Raw genomic sequence first — 6,089 nt, forward strand, 5'->3', positions numbered from 1 at the left:
CTCACCCGCTATAATATGCTCGTCTCCTCGCAATTTCCTTTTGTTAGTGCACAGTTCTTTCAAAAACTTTGCGTACTTGGGGATTTGGTTGATAGCTTCCATGAGCGGGATATTAAGTTCCACCCTCTTGAAGATTTCCATCATCTCTTTTCGTTTGTTCACCTTTTGTGGTTTTTTCAACCTGTCAGGAAAATGAGCTGATTTAGTTTCAGTAGGAAGAACAGAGTTAGGAGGTACCTTTTCGTGAAGTTCGCCCTATTTTTCAATCTCCATCTCAATCTTATCCTCATTTTGTTCCTTTGAGATAGGAGGTGGACCTTCCAATTCCTTTCCGCTACGAAGGGTCATAGCACTCGTATTCCTTGGATTAGGCCGGGAGGAACATTCAATCATCGTATCACTGCAGATAGTGATGGCGCTGACATTTGCTGGATTTGGCTCTGGCTGAGCAGGCCACTTTCCTCTTTCACGTAGCTGTTTCACCTCCTCTGACACTTGATTGATCTGACCTTGTAAGTTGTCGACAGTTGACTTCATCTCTTGCTGGAATTGCAAGGTACTGGTAGCCATAGACTTCACCAAGTATTCCAAATATGGACTGGAGTTGCTTGTGGGTGCTTGGGGCGGCTGTTTCTCATAGAAACGAGGTTATTGCATCTGCTGCATAGCTCTGAATGGTTGATGAGCATTACCCTGCTGTGCGTTTCCATAACGCAGGTTCGGATGATCTCTCCAGCCTGAATTGTAAGTGTTGGAGTATGGATTGTACACTGGAGGTCTATTCATACCGTAGTTTGCAGTGTTCACATCCACTGCACATTCTTCTTGGAGGGTCGGACATGCATCTGTAGGGTGTCCTGCACTCGTGCATATTCCACACGCCTTGACCTGGACACTCGGGTTGGATTTTTCCATGACCATCTTGCGAACGAAGCTCGTCAACTTAGAAAGTTTATTGAATCAATAATTGAGGGGGAATTTGATGTTATGGACATTTAATGATAAGCTTATTGAATCGCTCCCAATATTCATGGAGCGTTTCACCTGATTGTTGCTTGATGCCACATATCTCCTTCCTCAAGATCGTAGCTCTGGAAGCTGGAAAGTACTTCTCCAAAAATTTCTTCTTCATGTCGTTCCACGTGTCGATGCTTCCAGGTGGGAGATAGTAGAGCCAATCCTTTGCAGCATCTTTGAGTGAGAATGGGAAGGCTCTGAGTTTGATCTGTTCGTCAGTAACACCTGGTGGTTTCATGCTGGAGCACACCATGTTGAACTCTTGCAAGTGTTTGTAAGGTTCTTCACCTGCACGTCCATGAAAAGAAGGCAGTAAATGGATTAAGCCAGATTTCAGTTCAAAAGCAATAGTGTTATTCAGAGTTGGAAAGTTAATGCATAAGGGTTGCTGCGCCAAGTTGGGAGCAACCAACTCCCTTAGAGTGCGGGTATCCTCAGCCATAACAGTCTCTTGATCACTTTCAGAGTCGCTAGAGCTAGAGATTTTGAGGTGGTTTAAAGATTCTGCCAGCTTCGCAACCTGAGCAATTTTTCGTTGCTTGGCTTCCTTTCGTAGCTTTCGCTCAACCTTCTCGATCTCAAGATTAAATATCAGTTCACCTGTACGAGAAGAACGGGGCACAAACAAGAGGATAAATTAAAATAACACAAAAGACAAAACAAAGCGCCAATCCCCGGCAACGGCGCCAAAAATTGACCTGTCACGCAGTCAATCAAATATTTCACCTAATCCGTTATCACAATTTAATGTAATACAGGGGAAGGGATCGTCTCCACAGGGATTGTGTGATTCACTCTTTCGTATCCTAATGCAGTAAATAAAGAAGATTTTTCTTTTATTATCTAATTAAAATAAAATAACAAAGCAATTAAATTAAAGGGGAACTGACTATCAAGGGGATGTCTGGCTCAAGGGATGATGCAGTTATGGAACTTGTGTTTTATCATAAATTCAATAAAGTTAATTCTTATTAAAGTATCAATAAATTGGTTATAGTTATCAACAAGCTCTGACAACCAATTTTTTCTTACAGTGTAGGTAATTAAGGTACGACTGTTAACTACCCCTAATTAAGCAAATAAAACTAGGTGCGCCCATAAGAATATTGCCTAACCGCATTCCAATCTAGAAAAACCCAATTCAAAACAACTACTACCTAAGAGGAGCAATTAGATTTGATTGTCTAACCCCCGGGAAGGAACTATTCAACCCGGTTGTCACCTATTCAAGTGCGAATACAATTACGGATATCCTACCTGAATTGACTTTAGATTATCAGACTAATTTAAATATCGGTACCAAAATATTCAATCAATCTAACAATCACAAACGCTATTCTCAGAATTAGACAAATATTGATAATCAAAAAGAACTTTTTATAAAGAAAATCAAGAATCTCCAAAACAAAAGAACCAAAACATTATCACCCCTCAAATCAGAAAAGTATCTACTCCATAATCAAATAACAAAGAATAAAAGAGAAAGATGAAGTCATAGTGGGAGGGGAAATCTTCTCCGTCGATTTGCTCCTGTGCGATCTATGAATCTGTCAGTCTCCTACTCCTTTGCGTTTCTGCCCTAGCCGTTGTCTCTTGCCAAATAGGCGTGTCTTTTTCCTTCTTCTTTGATTTTTGCCCTAATTATTTTTTAGATGGGCTTTTGGGCCTTTAATTAATTTTATTTCATTTTTCTGCCAATTATGCCAAATTTAATATTTGCCCTCTGCACACAACAAATAAACAATTCGCATATAAATTAGGTAGAATCCAATCAAAAAATCACCCAAATATCGCATATCATATGAACATAAAACGCATGCGATTTTTAACTATCAATACAATAAACTTCAAAAACATAATTTGATATGCATAAATTAAAGAAGTATATTTATAAATATATATAGGAAATAAATATAGTTAGAAAATTAGAAATTAGATTAGAGAATATATAAAAAGAAAACAAACGTGTAGAATAAATTGATAATATAAATAAATAAATAAATAAAATCCTGAAAAAATCAAAACAACCCATTGAATTTAAAATTAAGGATAAACTGTTTTTTTGTCTGATATCTTTTATCATTTTAGGACTTTAGGTGGACATATATGAAAATAGTCCAGTAAAGACTTTTCTTAAAATGGTTCTTCGGTGTCGGAGTCTCCACGCTGGCTAGTCGTTACTGACTGGCGCTGACGCGGCTGACATGTCATCGCCACATAGATGCTACGTCGGATGGTCATTTTAACAAAAAAAAAAAAATTATTTGCAACACTATTTTCAAACGTAATTCATTTAAATATCCTAAAAAAGATAAATGAGGTCATATACGGGATTAAAAAAATAGTTTAGCAAGACATTTTATAAAATAAAAAAATTTAAAAAATTCCAAGTGTCGATGATCTGGCATCTACGAGGCACCGGAGGACCACTTTAGCAAAAAGATTTTTACTTACAGGACTATTTTCAGATAGAGTCCACTTAAAGTCATAAAATGATAAATGTGGTCAGATATGAGACTAAAAAATAGTTTACACTAAAATTAATCCGTTTTTGTCTCATTATAAAAAAAAATCATCAATTTTAATCTAAATATAAACAATTTTAATAAATTCTCACTACAAAAAAATAGTATATTTGTAACGGAATTCTGTTTCTAAAGTACACGTAGCTAACGTAATTCCGTCCCTAATTCTGTCTCTAATATCATTAGTAACAGAAAAGTGGATTTAAGAACGAAAAAATCTTGTTACAAAGTTGATATTTTTTTGTAGTGTCTAGTCCCATCCATAACAAACTAACAATAACAGCTGATGTGGGCGTCACATACAAATCGAATAAAATCAAGATTGATTCATCCATTCAATTCCCATATACACTTTCCTATTAATTTCCGCAACCTTTCTTCTTCAAAATTTCTCCTTCTTCTCCTTCCTCCCATTTAATCAATACTTTCTCAACCCTTCAATCCTTCAATTTTTACTATACAATTACAAGTATTTCTCACACTTTTTTATTTGTTTGAAATTTATTTTATTTCAAAGAAAACCAATAAAACAACTTTCCATTTCTAAAAAGTCTTTAATTTAAATTCCTCTTCTCTATTTATTATTTTATTATTTTATTATTATTTTTTATTTTATTTTTTTTAATGCAGCTGCAAGTGTTAGTGCCATCTTGAGCCTAGGTGCAAGTATTTCTCCCTTTTTCTTTTTCTTTTTTTTTTTGTTTGAAATTTATATTATTTCAAAGATAAACAGTTAAAGAAATTTTTAATTTTTAAAAAAAAAAATATTTGATTTCAAATACAACTTCTCTATGTCAGTGCTAGTGACTGAGCATAGGTACAAGTATTTCTAGCATTTTTTTTTTTTTTTTGTTTCAAAATTTTTTTTAATTTCAAAGAGAACTAGTAAAATAATTTTTTATTTCTAAAAAATCTTTGATTTAAAATTCCTCTTCTCTATTATTTTCTTTCTCATCTATATGGTTTTAATATTGTACACTCTGCGTATAGTTTTGTGACAACTGTTTCTAGTACGTAGTATTACATTCTTATTTAATTGATTTATTATGTTTATAGTGTGTATTTAAATTTTATGTAGTTATGGGTCAACTTTGGAATGGCAGATTTTATGTGGATATAGGAAGGATGATTGCCGCAAAATATGTTAGTTATGTTTGAATGTGTTATTTAATCCGTCTTACTACTATATAAAATTATTCAAATTCAGTTTTTAATTTGAATTTTTATTTAAATAATATTTGGTGTGATATTTTATAAGAATAAATAATATATCTTTTTATTGTGAACATGAAAGCTGAATCGTAAATTTTTTATTTCAAAAAAAAAATAAACAAAAAAAATGTTATTTATAAAAAATAAAGTAATATACTCCCTCCGTCCCATAAGTAAATATTCATTTGCTTTTTGCACGTAATTTTAGAAATATTAGTATTATATTGGGATATAGTAGGAATAAAGTAGAAATGACTAAAATAACCTTATTAGTACGTGTGATATAAAGGTAATGGCATTTGTGTAATATATTATAAGTTGTAAAGGTATTTGTAATGTTAGGTAGATACTACAGTTACTAAAAAAGAAAATTGATACTTTGTTATGGGACGGACTAAAATGGAAAAATGGATATTTTGTTATGGGACGAAGGGAGTCTAATAAATTTAAAACTATTTATAAAAATAAAAATATAAAAAAAATTAATAAAGTAATTAAACAATACATAAAGAAATTTATTTATAAATATATATTAACTATATTAAATTGTAAGAGATTAACTAATTTAGATAATACAAAAGAATTATAGAAAAGTCTAGAATAAATTATATATATAATATATATATATACAACCTTTTATAGAACCGACTTAATATTATAAAAATCTATGAGCACAAGGAAAAAAGTGAGTGTGCCCATAAAAAAATTCTATTTAAAAAAATTTACAAAAGTTTAAAATAAATTCAAAATATAATTAAATAATATATATATATGTTGTAATGCCCCGATTTTAGAATGTATAAAATAATATTATTATAGCAAATAAATATTTTTATAATATTTTGGAATCAAGAAATTAATATTTTGAGATAAATTTTATTCTTATTTTATATATTGATTATGATTGAAAAGACTGTTAAACGGATAAATATCGATAAATATAAATATAAAATATATAATAATGTAATAATAATAATAAAGATAATGATGATGAAGATAATATTTATAATAATAATAATAATAACGTTAATAATAATAATATAATATAATATATATAATAATAATAATATAATTATATATATAAAACAAGCAAACTTACCTGCGAAGCGAAGGAAGGCAGAGGAAGAAACGCGAAGGAGAAGAAATGAGAAAAAGAAAAGAAGAAAGAAAAAGATTTAGCCGTTCAATTTCGATTCCGACTTCGGTATTGTATTCCTTGTCATACGTAGAATTTAATTATGGATTTTAATATGAATTTCAATATTGGGAATATTAAATTAGAAATTCTGATAGCTAATAGCCTATTCGTAGTCCTAGTATTATATTCTGATAATT

The 6,089-nt window shown here is 31.3% G+C and overlaps 1 non-coding gene across 1 annotated transcript; it reads left to right on the top strand.

Annotated features, from left to right (window-relative positions):
* The first annotated feature begins 977 nt into the window (after window positions 1-977).
* LOC127253126 (small nucleolar RNA R71) lies at window positions 978-1,084 on the top strand. The gene has a single exon (XR_007839219.1). It is a non-coding gene; the product is annotated as a small nucleolar RNA R71 (small nucleolar RNA).
* Window positions 1,085-6,089: the final 5,005 nt, after the last annotated feature.

This window comes from Andrographis paniculata, unplaced genomic scaffold, assembly GCF_009805555.1.
Source record: "Andrographis paniculata isolate CXL003 unplaced genomic scaffold, ASM980555v1 Contig49END, whole genome shotgun sequence".
NCBI lineage: Eukaryota > Viridiplantae > Streptophyta > Magnoliopsida > Lamiales > Acanthaceae > Andrographis > Andrographis paniculata.